Genomic DNA, 16,098 nt, shown 5'->3' on the forward strand with positions numbered 1-16,098 from the left:
AATGAATTAATCAATTATTTTGTATATTTTATTGTGATGTAGAGACGAGGCTTTTAGTGACAATCATGTATTGAGTTACAATTACATGTAAAAAATAAAAAGTCTAAATATGATATTTGGCCTCAAATCATCTGAGGCCCGGCGCCCCCCCTGCGATCTTTGGCGCCCCCCCTGCGATCTTTGGCGCCCCCCTGCGATCTTTGGCGCCCCCCTGCGATCTTTGGCGCCCCCCCTGCGATCTTTGGCGCCCCCCCTGCGATCTTTGGCGCCCCCCCTGCGATCTTTGGCGCCCCCCCCTGCGATCTTTGGCGCCCCCCTGCGATCTTTGGCGCCCCCCTGCGATCTTTGGCGCCCCCCCTGCGATCTTTGGCGCCCCCCCTGCGATCTTTGGCGCCCCCCAGGTTGGGAACCACTGGGTTAGGGGATCAGTTGGACCTGCATTTTAGTATGTTTGAGTTGAGAAGAGCAATTATTAGTGCTCGCCAAACCACTCCTGGGAAAGATGCTGGAACACATGACGGATAACTCTCTAGTCTTTGTGTTGAGGTTGGTTAACAGGGGGTAGGATTCTGGCCAACTTCCTTCAGCGTGGAAACAAGCGATACTAGTGCCCATCCTGAAGCCAGGGAAAGACCCTTCAGATCCATCTAGCTCCAGGCCTGTTGCCCTGACATCTCATTTATGCAAAACCATGGAGAGAATGGTTCCAGACAGGTTAACGCATATCTTAGAAAGTAACGCTCTGTTGTCCCCATATCAAAGTGGGTTCCAGAGGGGTCGGGACACAATGGATTCTATATTGTGCTGAGAATCAGACGTCAGGAAAGCACAGACCAACAAGGAAGCAGTCTTCTTTGATGTTGAAAAGGCGTATGACATGCTCTGGGAGGAAGGACTACTAATCAAGTTCTAATCATTGGGAATTGGTGGTAAAGCATATAATTGGGTTATGAATGTTTTACGGGACAGGAAAATACAAGTAAGAGTAGGTGCAGAATATTATGTGGGAAATGGTACTCCGCAAGGCAGTGTGTGCAGCCCGTTGCTGTTCAATATAACATGACATCTTTAATCAAGTTCATCCAAGTGTGGGGAAATCTTTGTCTGCAGATGATGGGGCTTTGTGAGCAGAACGATGTAGCACATGTTGGAAAGAAAATACAAGCTAGTTGAAGTGGAGAAATGGACAAACAAATGGGGATTCAAACTGTCAGTAGCTAAGACGCAGGTCATTTGTTTTACAAAACGGCATAACATTGCTCCGATATCGTTAAAATTGTGTGAGCAACCTCTTGAACAGGTTAATACAATAAGACTTCTTGGTGTTTGGTTTGACGGAAAGCTAACGTGGAGCAGTCATATCGGAAAGGTTCAAAATAAATGTAAAAAGGTCTGTACTTCGTGTTTGGCGGAGCGAGTCGGTCATCACTTCTGAACGTATATCGGGCACTCATGAGACCTGTATTCGATGATGGGTGTGTAGCGTTCACGGCAGCAGCAGAATCTAACCTTAAAAAGCTGGATGTCCTTCAAGCTCAGGCCCGGAGGATATGCAGTGGAGCTTTTAGGAGCCGCATTTAAGTTTATTATTTATTTGGAACCTTTAATAATGCATGTTTCTGTTTCAGTGAGAGGTGTGCTTTGCTCAGGTGAAGGGGGCGGGGCTAAGGCTTTAAGTTGGAGGTGTGCTTTGCTCAGGTGAAGGGGGCGGGGCTTTAAGTTGGAGGTGTGCTTTGCTCAGGTGAAGGGGGCGGGGCTTTAAGTTGGAGGTGTGCTTTGCTCAGCTGAAGGGGGCGGGGCTTTAAGTTGGTGTGCTTTGCTCAGGTGAAGGAGGCGGGGCTAAGGCTTTAAGTTGGAGGTGTGCTTTGCTCAGGTGAAGGGGGCGGGGCTAAGGCTTTAAGTTGGAGGTGTGCTTTGCTCAGGTGAAGAGGGCGGGGCTTTAAGTTGGAGGTGTGCTTTGCTCAGGTGAAGGGGGCGGGGCTTTAAGTTGGAGGTGTGCTTTGCTCAGCTGAAGGGGGCGGGGCTTTAAGTTGGTGTGCTTTGCTCAGGTGAAGGAGGCGGGGCTAAGGCTTTAAGTTGGAGGTGTGCTTTGCTCAGGTGAAGGGGGCGGGGCTAAGGCTTTAAGTTGGAGGTGTGCTTTGCTCAGGTGAAGGGGGCGGGGCTTTAAGTTGGAGGTGTGCTTTGCTCAGGTGAAGGGGGCGGGGCTTTAAGTTGGAGGTGTGCTTTGCTCAGCTGAAGGGGGCGGGGCTTTAAGTTGGTGTGCTTTGCTCAGGTGAAGGAGGCGGGGCTAAGGCTTTAAGTTGGTGTGCTTTGCTCAGGTGAAGGGGGCGGGGCTAAGGCTTTAAGTTGGAGGTGCGGTGTGTGACGGGAGGGCAGCAGCAATACCGTCATTGACACGCAGACGCAACCTTATGCTTAGTCAAAAACAGATTATCAGGATCTGCTGTTTAAGTTTATGTTAAATATTGTTTTCGTATTTTGTTTTGCTGGAAATAAACGTTGAAAAGCAACCGAAACGTCCAGTGGATTGTGTTCTGCGAGTCTGACACGGCTTCCCAGGCCAAGCTCTACATGCGGCCAAGAACAATAGCTTTTGAGGTGAAGGCTACAAGACAAACTCTTTGGGATTGTGGCCACGACAGAGCTTTTAAAACATCTGCAGTGTCAGCAATGCAGGTGGAAATGGGAGAAAAGGCTTTAAGGATAAGAAGAGTGAAGTCAATGTTGGCATACCGGGTAAATCTTCAGGGGCACAGTGATAGTCATCCTGCGGAAAGTATTTAGAAAGACTGCTGGGAGCACGATGAGTCACATTTACCAAGTTTAGGATGGATAGGCGATGTTAAAGCAGCAAGTATCGCTTTGAATCAAATACAGTATTGCCCCACAGCTCCGATCCCGTCCATTCCACCCTGGTTGTTCCCATTGCCAAAGACCTCAATGTACGAGAGGAGTTAGAGGAAAGAAAGAACTACCAGTATGGCGCATATCACTCAGACTCAACAATCATATTCACAGATGGCTCCAGAGATCCAGAGACAGGGCGTGCAGGGCGTGCAGGGCGTGCAGGGCGTGCAGGGCAGCAGCGTATATCCCAGTGAGGAATACACATATAGAGAAAAGGGTAACAGGCCATGTGTCAGTGTACACCACAGAGCTGTTGGCATTGGTGTTGTCATGGAAATGGATAGAGGAGAAAGAAATACATAACAGTGGAATTGCATCTGACAGCTGTTCAGCATCATCGAGTATACGATCAGGCAGACGGACATAATAAATGAATATTTCTAATGTTATATCAAATGCAAATCAAAGGCATAGCAACTCGTTTCCTCTGCCGCCTGCTCGTGTTGGTGTGGAGGGAAATGAACAGGTGGATATTCTGGCCAAACACACACTCAGAAGTTTGAACAGAGACAGAGAAGTTCCACTCAGCAAAGCGGAGGCTCAAACATTCATTCAGAAATATGCACAAACAGCATGGCAAGAACATTGGGACCTTAGCGATACAGGAAGACGTCTTTATAACAGAGTCCTGGAAACACTGCCTCTGTGTTTAGATGAGAATAAAACCAAAACTGTCCCGTATCAAAGACTCCTCTCACTCCAGGGTCATAGCAGGACACCCCATCTAGCCACTCAGAGACAACCAGGTATTTACTTACAGTATTTGCTAAAGTCTATATTTTGATGTATTAGTTTTGAATATTATTATTTTGTAATGGATAAAAATGTTTTCAATGTGTACAATTTATGTTAAATATTGTGTCTAGAATATAACACAAATAAAATAAAGGAACAAACCAGGAAGGCACGAGAAACAGGAATCCACAATAACAAGGCGAGGGAATGCGCAGGGCAGGACGTGGGCTGGAACGACGACGCACTGAGAGACGCTAGGGCAGACCGGCTCAACACAGACACAGCTGGGAGGCTAAGACGCACACGTGGGCACCTGGTCAACAGAACACAACAACAGGATGTAAAAACAGACATCAGGAAACTGTTTTAAAATATATACGTTTTATATACATTTTAAATACAAAAACAATAACTTAACATTACTAATAGAGTGCAGAAAAGTTGAATAGATAGAAATAGATGAATAAATTACTTAATAATATAGAACTAATCAAATATTAAATAGATGATTAAATAAATGTAACATAACATAAATATTAAGAGATTAATGTTACAACAATTAAAATGCAAATATACATAACTAAAGTATACAAATAATACTGAAATAACAGTGTATGCCCTCGAGGTTGGCTGCAGCCCTGGCTTCCTCCAGTTCTCCCGTTTCCATGGCAACACATTGTTCATGGAGCCATCTCGAGCATGTGTCACATCGAATCTACGAAATGACAAGATGGAAATCTAAAACTTGATATTCAACTTCTGACCTGTCACTAGTATGGAACAAACGGTTTCCAGTGAGTAACTTCAACGTCAGTTTTATGTAACTCTCAGTAACTATAGCGACAGCAGGAAACAAACAAAGTCGCTGAGAGGCGGAGGCGGGGCCTGTTTGATGTTGAGTGACACGCTAAAAAAAAGTACTTGCTGAGATCCAAAACTCTGTTGCAAAATAACGTGGTTTGATGAAAAGTCGGCGAGCAGACGTCGGCGACATCGTAATCAAAGCAATCATTTCAACGTGCGGTCAACAGAAAGTACAACGACCCTGTGTCTCCCTCTCTTCCACCCTCACGAGGTGAACAGGAGAGCCGCCCATAACCATGTGACCCAAGCCAACCAATCAGTAGTGCTCAAACAAATATCTTATATCAAAGCAAGAACGCAAACACGTGTCCTCTGAGGCCCGTCTCCTGCTCGAACACACGGCACATCGATCTCCAGATTGAACACTAACATGTAAAAACGATTTGAAACAACATCAGCTACTCAGTGTGAGACAACTTATCATAACTAAGCTTCATTAACCAACTGCTGGGACCGCACGAGTTTCTCAAGAACATATTTGTATACTGTATGTATTCTTTTTACAATTTACAAACGCAGCATGTTACGTTGTTTCGGTGAACAGCCATTTAGAAAGGCCCTATTTCCTGTGTGTTTACTCTTATGGTCAGCTGTTCAAACCTCCACCGGACACCAGGCCCACCTCCTCTTTCCCATTCAGCTGTCTCTCAGTGTGTCTGCTCGTGCTGCCATCACAATACAGACCCCCCCCCCCCCCCAGAACCAGATGTCTGGTTCCTCAGTCGTCCTCTGCACTGATCCCCGCGTTCTCATCGATCAGCTTTCCAAATGGTCTGATCTCTGCCGCAGTTCACTTGGATCACTAAGTGTGCTTGAGGGGTAGAGCACCAGCTGCTCGGTGAGACGGGAGAGACTCAGCCGGAGACCGGACAGCCGGACGAGGACCAGGTACCTGATGGCCCTGAGAGGACCTGAGAGGACCTGAGAGGACCTGAGAGGACCTGTTGGCCCTGAGAGGACCTGATGGCCCTGAGAGGACCTGTTGGCCCTGAGAGGACCTGAGAGGACCTGTTGGTCCTGAGAGGACCTGATGGCCCTGAGAGGACCTGTTGGCCCTGAGAGGACCTGATGGCCCTGAGAGGACCTGTTGGCCCTGAGAGGACCAACAGGACTTTATTTTACAACAATTCCTTTCGTCGTGTAAACTGTGCGTGAGAGCACGGTCCCTCACAATAGTATTTTGTAAAGAGTGGTTTCCCTGTGTGTAAATCTTTCTGCTCTTATTCCTCAACAATACAGACACAACTTCCTCTCCAAACCCTAAGCCCTCAGTGTCCGGAGAGCCAAGGTCTTTCTCTCCTCCTTCATTTCCTTTCTTGATGTCCCAAAAAGGATGTTTGGAACATCTGGAAATGGCCATCCACACGACGAAAGCCTTCACAACATCACATGGGTCTGATTCTCGCACAGTGCAGCTGTTCTAAAGCAACTCAAATAAACTCTTGCTCAATTATTTTGAACTATGTATTTGTCATATTTTTATCGTCAACTATAATTGCACAGGTATAAATTAATTTAAAAAGAGATGGATTTAATTCACAGAAATCAAACCACTTCAGAATATCATAATTATTTGATTGCTTTAACTGAAAAGGCACGACGACAATAACCCCACAGCTGCTGCCTTCTTGCTGGATGTTCCAGGACCCTCCTTTCCCCTTAACGTCGTCCCACTTGGATGTCCTCCTCGTTTTGAAACACTCACTGTCTGTGATTTATGATTGAAGTTATTTATAGTGTGGAAAAAGCAGCAAAATGTGCAGCAGATTCAAAAGGGACTAGAGCAGGGGTGTCAAACTCAAGGCCCGGGGGCCAAATCCGGCCCGCGACTTCATTTCATGTGGCCCCGCAAGAGCTTGCAAAGAATATAATATGTTTAATATACGGTTACATGCCGCTTTACAGAAGCAGGTTGCCCATAAACTACATGTCCCACAATGCATCTCGTTTTGTGACATGCGCACTGAAGAGACTTGCAATTATTTGCCCTGGACTTCTGCTTTCAGACGTAGTTAATTACTAAGTTATTATCCTATCCGATAATAATCCAATTCAGAGGCAATAATGTAATATAATACATTATATATTTATATATGTATATTTATATAGTTACAACGGGCCCTTTGAGTGCAGCCATCATGTTAATGTGGCCCGCGATGAAATTGAGTTTGACACCCCTGGACTAGAGGGACTCCAGACCCATTTTTTCAACAATTCAAAGGCTTTATTTTCATGTGTACAAAATTACACAAAGAAGAACATTTCTAAAGCAAGAACCCTCTCCAACTCTCCATGCCTGGCAGAGCAGACAAGTGATTGTCTCTCTTTTAAACTTCAGGTCACTAACCTGGTTAAAGAGCTGAGGGTGAGGCTAGGGTTCTTCTACAGCAGGGGGGTCAAACTCAAGGCCCGGGGGCCAAATCCGGCCCGCGACTTCATTTGATGTGGCCCCGCAAGAGCTTGCAAAGAATATAATATGTTTATTATACGGTTACATGCTACTTTACAGAAGCACGTTGCCCATAAACTACATGTCCCACAATGCATCTGAAATTGGCCTTTTTTCTCAATTTGCCTTTTTTCCTTCAAAATATGCTTTTTTCTCAAAATGTCTCTTTTTTTTGTTTTCCCAGAATTTGGCTTTTCTTTTTAAATAATTTTATGACATACACACTGAAGAGACTTGCAATTATTTGCCCTAGACTTCTGCTTTCAGACGTATCTGAAAATAATCCAATGCAGAGGCAATCATGTAATATAATAAATGATGTTATATATATTAAATATTTATATATGTATTTTTATATCGTCTTAAAGTTACAACCGGCCCTTTGAGTGCAGCCATAATGCTGATGTGGCCCGCGATGAAATTGAGTTTGACACCCCTGTTCTCCAGGAACACGTCCTGCTTCTCGCTGGAGGCCAGGAAAAGGCTCTGTGACCTTTGACCTGTGCTGGACTCTGGGGATCTGGTCTATATGAATGCACCGGCCCATTGCCTGGTCCAGTTAGATGCTGCGTATCACAGCGCTCTGAGATGTGTGACTAACTGTAAAGCATTAACCCATCACTGCACCCTGTATGCAAGGGCTGGTTTGCCTTCACTAACTGACTGGAGGCTCAGTCACTGGTACATTTTTATACACAAAGCCATGCTAGGGAAACCTCCATCTTATATCTGCTCCCTGATCTCACGGAGAATTGTAAGTGGCTACTGCCTGAGATCGAATGCTGTGGTTTTATTAAATGTGCCAACTGCTAGGACTGTCTTAGGGAAGACAGCTCTTAGATGCAGCTCCTCTGTCTTGGAACAGTCTGCACATTAAATGGAAACTGAACAATCTGGTGCCACTAAATGTTTTTAAAGCTCGTTGGATGCTACTCAATCAGAAGCTATTGGTACCTGTTTATGTGGATCATTATGTAAATGATGCTGGATGATGTCCTTTTGTTGTTCTGTTTATGCTTTTATGTTTCATGTGGAACTACTGGAGCAGGTCTCCCTTGGAAAGGTTTGAAATGAAATGAGAGCACTATACTTCCTTTGATCCGTCTGCTACATCGTGCATCGTGCATCTCTACACCAGAATGTCCTGGTTGTCTCTGAGTGGCTAGATGGGGTGTCCTGCTATCACCCTGGCGTGAGACGAGTCTTTGATACTGGACACTTTTGGTTTTATTCTCATCTAGCCGTGGCAGCACATCACTCCCACCCTCATCCACCTCCACTGGCTGCCGGTCAAGTTCCGCATAACTTATAAAGTCCTCCTCCTGACCTACAAGTCCCTCCATGCCCTTGCCCCCCAGTACCTATCGGACATCCTCCACCCACATGCCCCACCCCGGAACCTGCGGTCCTCAGACTCTGGCCTGCTCACCACCCCCCGCACCAAACTGAGAACCTTCGGGGTCAGAGCCTTCAGCGTGGCAGCCCCTCTGGAACGCTCTCCCTGCGGAGATTCGCAACATCCCCACGCTGGACGCCTTCAAAGGACCCTCAAGTCCCATCTGTTCATCAAGGCTTTCGGCCCCTAATCGATCTGTTGTTTTGTCTGTCTGACCTTTGCTTTGTTTTGTTTGTGCTCGCCCTATTCCTGTAAAGCGACCTTGGGTCCCTTGAAAGGCGCTATAGAAATCTCAGTTATTATTCTCATCTAAACCCAGAGGCAGTGTTTCCAGGACTCTGCCGTAATGCATAGGATATTCGCGCACCACAATATCACGTGCGGGCTGGCTTGACCAAGTTTTCCCGAGTGCTCGACCGCAGTGATTTATGCCTGACGGTACGTGACAGCTTCTTAGGTGAAGGTAAGCTTATCTGCATAATCTGCTGCTCAGACGTGTAAAACCTGAACTGAAATATCCACGTAACGATATCTCTCGTGTGAGCAGACGGTAGAAAGTGCTCTGCTTAAGAAACCTGGAGGTGATGATGTCCTGGAAGAACACAGGTCAGAGCATCCACTGAAGCTCAGCACTCGGGGACAGCTTGTCGACACATTGGCGAGCCATATGACTCAAATGCATGGGTAAGTATTTCTGAAACGCATTGTTCTTAAATAAATGTTTTTAACTAAAATGGTTTATTAAGAAGTATTTAGTTGTGTCTTTGCTCCAAAGGAGGATTCCTTCCCGTAAACAGGAGACGTATGCCCTGGGAATCATCTCTTCCCGTCCCTGAAAGATCCATGTTCTCCAAAAGGCTAGGTAAGTTTAAACTTAAAGAGCAACTTGCCGGTTAGAGACGCCAGTGGAAATGATGTATACACTAGATTTTCCAAAAAACATTGTTCAACTTCTGACGCCGGAGACGGACCGCTCTGCTACCCACAATTCAGTTCGGCGAAAAAGCGAGGCAACGTGACGTCAGCCCATTGAAAGTGAATGGGCAGATTGGAGTTGTCGACGCTGCCGTGTGGACGGGCCGTCACGGTACGTCCACACGGCAGCTTCAGAAGCAACTTCCACCGCTTCCCTGCCCGCTGACTTTGAACGGGGATGACGTCACGTTGCCTCGCTTTTCGCCGAACTGCATTGTGGGGGAGCGAAGCGAAGATTTCCAGGATGTCCAGGATTCCAAAGTTGAGCAATGTTCAACTTTTGCAGCTGAGCTGGAAGCGTCAGCCAATCAAACACGTGTATGCGAATCTGACAGTAGAAGCGCTAGCCAATCAAACGGCGTGTAAGCAGGGAGAGCCAGACCGCAGTTTATTTCCTCATATTCCAAACGAGAAGTTACGGGAGCAAATCACCCGGTTCTTTACGACCAGAACTATTACCGGGATACAAACCGGAGGAACCAGCATGGAGGGAGGAGGCAGAGGCAGTGGGGGAACTGGTAGGTTTTCGCCTGTTTGGGGAGTTTATATATATATTTATTGCTCGCATAAAATCCGGTGGTTTTTTGCTTTGTGTGTCGGGGGCGGGACATTCATGTGATTGGTTGTTGGTCGCGTTGCTCGCAAAAAATCCCCAAGCTGTCAGACACGCCCAGCTCCAAGACTTTTTTGAAGCTGTAGTGTGGACGCTCCGTTAGTGCTAGACTCCGGGTGCTAGACTCCTGGTGCTAGACTCCGGGTGCTAGGCTCCTGGTGCTAGCCTCCGGGTGCTAGACTCCTGGTGCTAGAGTCCTGGTGCTAGACTCCTGGGGCTAGACTCCTGGTGCTAGGCTCCTGGTGCCAGACCTCTTAGTGCTAGACTCCTGGTGCCAGACCTCTTAGTGCTAGACTCCTGGTGCCAGACTCCTGGTGCTAGACTCCTGGTGCTAGACCCCTGGTTCTAGACTCCTGGTGCCAGACCTCTTAGTGCTAGACTCCTGGTTCTAGACTCCTGGTGCTAGCCTCCTGGTGCTAGACTCCTGGTGCCAGACTCCTGGTGCTAGCCTCCTGGTGCTAGACCTCTTAGTGCTAGACTCCTGGTGCCAGACTCCTGGTGCCAGACTCCTAGTGCTAGACTCCTGGTGCTAGACTCCTGGTGCTAGACTCCTGGTGCTAGCCTCCTGGTGCTAGACTCCTGGTGCCAGACTCCTGGTGCTAGACTCCTGGTGCTAGAGTCCTGGGGCTAGACTCCTGGTACTAGACTCATGGTTCTAGACTCCTGGTGCTAGACTCCTGGTGCTAGACTCCTGGTGCTAGACTCCTGGTGCTAGCCTCCTGGTGCTAGCCTCCTGGTGCTAGACTCCTGGTGCCAGACTCCTGGTGCTAGACTCCTGGTGCTAGACTCCTGGTGCTAGCCTCCTGGTGCTAGCCTCCTGGTGCTAGACTCCTGGTGCCAGACTCCTGGTGCTAGACTCCTGGTGCCAGACTCCTGGTGCTAGACTCCTGGTGCTAGACTCCTGGTGCTAGCCTCCTGGTGCTAGCCTCCTGGTGCTAGACTCCTGGTGCTAGACTCTTAGTGCTAGACTCCTAGTCCTAGACTCTTAGTGCTAGACTCCTGGTGCTAGACTCCTAGTGCTAGACTCCTGGTGCTAGACTCCTGGTGCTAGACTCTTAGTGCTAGACTCCTAGTGCCAGACCTCTTAGTGCTAGACTCCTGGTGCTAGACTCTTAGTGCTAGACTCCTAGTGCTAGACTCCTGGTGCTAGACTCCTGGTGCTAGACACTTAGTGCTAGACTCCTGGTGCTAGACTCCTAGTGCTAGACTCTTAGTGCTAGACTCCTGGTGCTAGACTCCTGGTGCTAGACTCTTAGTGCTAGACTCCTAGTGCTAGACTCTTAGTGCTAGACTCCTGGTGCTAGACTCTTAGTGCTAGACTCCTAGTGCTAGACACTTAGTGCTAGACTCCTGGTGCTAGACTCCTAGTGCTAGACTCTTAGTGCTAGACTCCTGGTGCTAGACTCCTGGTGCTAGACTCCTAGTGCTAGACTCTTAGTGCTAGACTCCTGGTTCTAGACCTCTTAGTGCTAGACTCTTAGTGCTAGACTCCTGGTTCTAGACCTCCTAGTGCTAGACTCCTGGTGCTAGACCTCTTAGTGCTAGACTCCTGGTGCTAGACTCCTGGTGCTAGACCTCTTAGTGCTAGACTCCTGGTGCTAGACCTCTTAGTGCCAGACTCCTGGTGCTAGACTCCTGGTGCTAGACTCCTGGTGCTAGACTCCTGGGGCTAGACCTCTTAGTGCTAGACTCCTGGTGCTAGACCTCTTAGTGCTAGACTCCTGGTGCTAGACCTCTTAGTGCCAGACTCCTGGTGCTAGACTCCTGGTGCTAGACTCCTGGGGCTAGACCTCTTAGTGCTAGACTCCTGGTGCTAGACTCCTGGGGCTAGACCTCTTAGTGCTAGACTCCTGGTGCTAGACCTCTTAGTGCTAGACTCCTGGTGCTAGACCTCTTAGTGCCAGACTCCTGGTGCTAGACTCCTGGTGCTAGACTCCTGGGGCTAGACCTCTTAGTGCTAGACTCCTGGTGCTAGACTCCTGGGGCTAGACCTCTTAGTGCTAGACTCCTGGTGCTAGACTCCTGGTGCCAGGATGGATTAAAAGCAGAGAACACATGTCACTGTGTGCTGCATGTGAGACCATTAAAGAGGGTTTCATCCCGTCTATTCTATGATGTTGTCGAATGAACTCGCCCTCATCTCCTCCGCAGTGAGCATCCTCATAGCGCTGTTATAATAATGCTTATGCATTAGCCCTGATGCAGACACAAGCAAAACGTCTATTGTGAGTTAAACTAATGCTCGTGTGATTCTCTGCAAATTGTCAGAATCTGCATGCAGTGGTTGTTAACCTTTGCAAAGTTCCCTGAGTGTCGTGTTGGAGTGTGTGTGAGAGTGTGTGTGAGTGTGTGTGAGTGTGTGTGTGTGTGTGAGTGTGTGTGAGTGTGTGTGTGAGAGTGTGTGTGAGAGTGTGTGTGAGAGTGTGTGTGAGTGTGTGTGAGTGTGTGTGTGAGTGTGTGTGAGAGTGTGTGAGAGTTTTGTTGTGGTGTGTTTCAACGAGCAGCGGCCTCTTCTCCACGTACTGTACGACTCACTCATTTATGCTAATGTGCACGGACACTGAAGGGCTGTGATTGGTTGCACTGTGTTCTGCTTGTTCTTCATTTCAAAGGGAAGTCTTTTCTGCAGATCATTCAAAACATTTTCCGTTTTAAGAAATGTTTTAAAACCCTTTTCTGGCCATTTTAGGCTTTCTTTCCGACCTGCTTCTAATCTGAGGCATTTCCACATATCTTGTATCATATTGATGTAGAGATGATCTCATCTCCTTATTCACTCCAGATGAGAACCGATAAGAAACTGCTGGGTACCGGGTACCCGTACAAAATACACAATTTCGGTTCTGCTTAACGGTTCCTAAACGCGGTAGAAGCCGCGGGGACCCGGTGGAATACAGGGCGGACCTGGAGAATCACAGAACGGCCGGCTCGGTCATGGGAGCCTGCCTGCAGACCTCCACTCTCAGGACACCTCCAATGTCAGTACAGGAAGTGACGATTCTGACGCGTTTTTTCCCCGCCACACACTAGCGTGCACTTCCTGTCCTGAGAGTGGAGGTCTGCAGGCAGGCCCCTCTCGGCTCGGTACGCTGACGGCCGGGACCGCCCTTAATTTTTTTAAACGGCATCATGTAAGTTGCGCTGAAAGGCGACAGAGGCCCACAGTTGCCCCGCAGCGAGGCCCCCCCGCCCTCCCGTAGACAGTTCAACAGCTCAGTCACTTCATAACACCAAAGATGGGTCGCGGTAAACGCTCTGAAGTGAGGCTCCACTCCACTAAGAAAGAGAAAGACAGGGCACAGAGTAAAGCCTGTTAACAGCTCGCCACAGGCACAGCTCAGTTCAAATAAAGCACAGCTATTGCGTAATACATTTGTATTGCATGTATATTTTTTATTTGTAACAATTTCAGTTAAAGCTTAAAAGAATAAAGATATTTTTGTTAAACGTTTGACCTCTTTCTTTTACAATTTTGGAATCGAAACGGGGAATGGATAAGAACCGGAATGGATAAGAACCGGAGCCGATAAGAACCGGAACCGATAAGAACCGGAATCGATAAGAACCGGAACCGATAAGAACCGGAACTGATAAGCAGAACCGGAATCGATAAGAACCTGAACCGATAAGAACTGGAACCGATAAGCAGAACCGGAATCGGAATCGATACATTTCAAACGATACCCATCCCTACTTTTAATCTACATCATGCAGTTTCAGGAGGAATATCTTTTTTATGCAGATTTTAAGACATTGTTTGAGGTATTTTTAGAACAGGGTTGCCAACTCTCACGCATCTGGCGTGTGACACACGCTTTCACTCTCAGTCTCACGCTCTCACGCTGCCCGAACTATTCTCACGCCAAAAACAAGATGAACCGGCGATCGTTTTTGGTTAGTTATTTACAGTGTTGAGTTGACAGCTGCTCAAGCTGTCGAGTGTCGACCCGCTCCCTCCCCGCCCCCACCACTCTGAACAACGTTAACAGCCAGCAGAGCAGTGGGAGCCGGTTGGTCAATCCCCGGCCCGTATTGCACGCAGATCTGAGATCCGGCAGAAATGATAAAAAGTTAAAGTCTGCTGCTTATTGTTCTACGAGGCCAACATAGAGTGTGTTAATTAATATATTTGGCAGTTTGGAGTAAGTCTGTAGATGTGTGTGTGTGTGTGTGTGTGTGTGTGTGTGTGTGTGTGTGTGTGTGTGTGTGTGTGTGTGTGTGTGTGTGTGTGTGTGTGTGTGTGTGTGTGTGTGTGTGTGTGTGTGTGTGTGTTTCATGTATAGGCCTCACGATAATTAATTTGGTTGAATACATTTTCCCGGAAATTATTGCGATAAACGATAATATTGTCGGCACCGTTGTATGACCATTTAGACCACTGACATAATGATAATATATAATAATATAATAATAATTGAAGTACATCCTTTCAAGCTGCTCATCACATCCTCATGGAAATGGAAATGTATCGAGATCATTTTTATTTATCGTACGATAAGTCAATTAATTGCTTATCGCGAGGCACACAATAAAACAGTGGAAAAAACGTGTTTGACTTTCATTAGTGAATGAAACTTTGTGCCCTTTATATTCTGTCCAATATTGTGTATTTGTATATATTGTATATATATCCTATATATATGCTAAGGTCCCGCTACTGACACGATAGCAGTCATTTAGTGCGCATATGTGTAATTAAACCCATGATATCAAAATCTCACTCCAGCCAGGTGCCCAGCGTTGGCAACCCTGTTTTAGAAATATATTTTCTAATTTCTTTGACATGTTTTACATATTTTCTAGAAATGTTTTGAAAAATATTTTAGACTTTTTTAAGACATTTTTCTGGCCTTTCTTAGACATTGTTTAAAAAAAATTGTAAACATTTTCTGGCCAACATTCCCCACATATCTTCATCATTCCGCTGTAGAGGATTTTACCTCCTGTATTCACTGTTGGCTAGTTTCATCTACAGCCTGCCGTTTCAGGGGGAATATCTGTCATGTTGACGTTCCTCCGACCGGTTGTTATTCATGTTCAGCAGCAGCAGGAGGTTTTTCAGGATCATCGAACCCCTCGAAGCTTCACAGAGCGAAGTCTCTCCCTCGGGAGTTTGGCTTCAGCGCTGTGCTACCTTCAGAGAGCAGAGCCTGCAGGAAGGTCAGCAGTTCCATCTTCCTGTGATTCAGCACGATCAACCTGCTCAGTGTGGGTGTGATGTTCCACATGATTCATCACAACATCTCACTTTGATTGTACTTGCAGCTAAAGAGAGATGCAAGAAAACCTGAGCATTAAGTCAGGACTTTAGCCCCTGAAATATTTGGTTAACACAAGCTGAGGAGAATTTAGTTCTACCACGTTAAACATGTGTCTAAATGAGACGACTAAACGTCATCACGCCCAACATTAGCTACAAGTCATGTGACCGTGCTGTAGTTCCTTTCTAGCCCAACATTAGCCTCCTTTAGCTTAGCGGTGGTGACGTGAAGTCATGTGACCGTGCTGTAGTTCCTTTATAGCCTAACATTAGCCTCCTTTAGCTTAGCGGTGGTGACGTGAAGTCATGTGACCGTGCTGTAGTTCCTTTATAGCCCAACATTAGCCTCCTTTAGCTTAGCGGTGGTGACGTGAAGTCATGTGACCGTGCTGTAGTTCCTTTATAGCCAACATTAGCCTCCTTTAGTTTAGCGGTGGTGACGTGAAGTCATGTGACCGTGCTGTAGTTCCTCTATAGCCAACATTAGCCACCTTTAGCTTAGCGGTGGTGACGTGAAGTCGTGTGACCGTGCTGTAGTTCCTTTATAGCCCAACATTAGCCGCCTTTAGCTTAGCGGTGGTGACGTGAAGTCATGTGACCGTGCTGTAGTTCCTTTATAGCCAACATTAGCCGCCTTTAGTTTAGCGGTGGTGACGTGAAGTCATGTGACCGTGTTGTAGTTCCTTTATAGCCAACATTAGCCGCCTTTAGTTTAGCGGTGGTGACGTGAAGTCATGTGACCGTGCTGTAGTTCCTCTATAGCCAACATTAGCCACCTTTAGCTTAGCGGTGGTGACGTGAAGTCGTGTGACCGTGCTGTAGTTCCTTTATAGCCAACATTAGCCTCCTTTAGCTTAGCGGTGGTGACGTGAAGTCGTGTGACCGTGCTGTAGTTCCTT

Source organism: Pseudochaenichthys georgianus, unplaced genomic scaffold (assembly GCF_902827115.2).
Source record: "Pseudochaenichthys georgianus unplaced genomic scaffold, fPseGeo1.2 scaffold_537_arrow_ctg1, whole genome shotgun sequence".
NCBI classification, from domain to species: Eukaryota; Metazoa; Chordata; class Actinopteri; order Perciformes; family Channichthyidae; genus Pseudochaenichthys; species Pseudochaenichthys georgianus.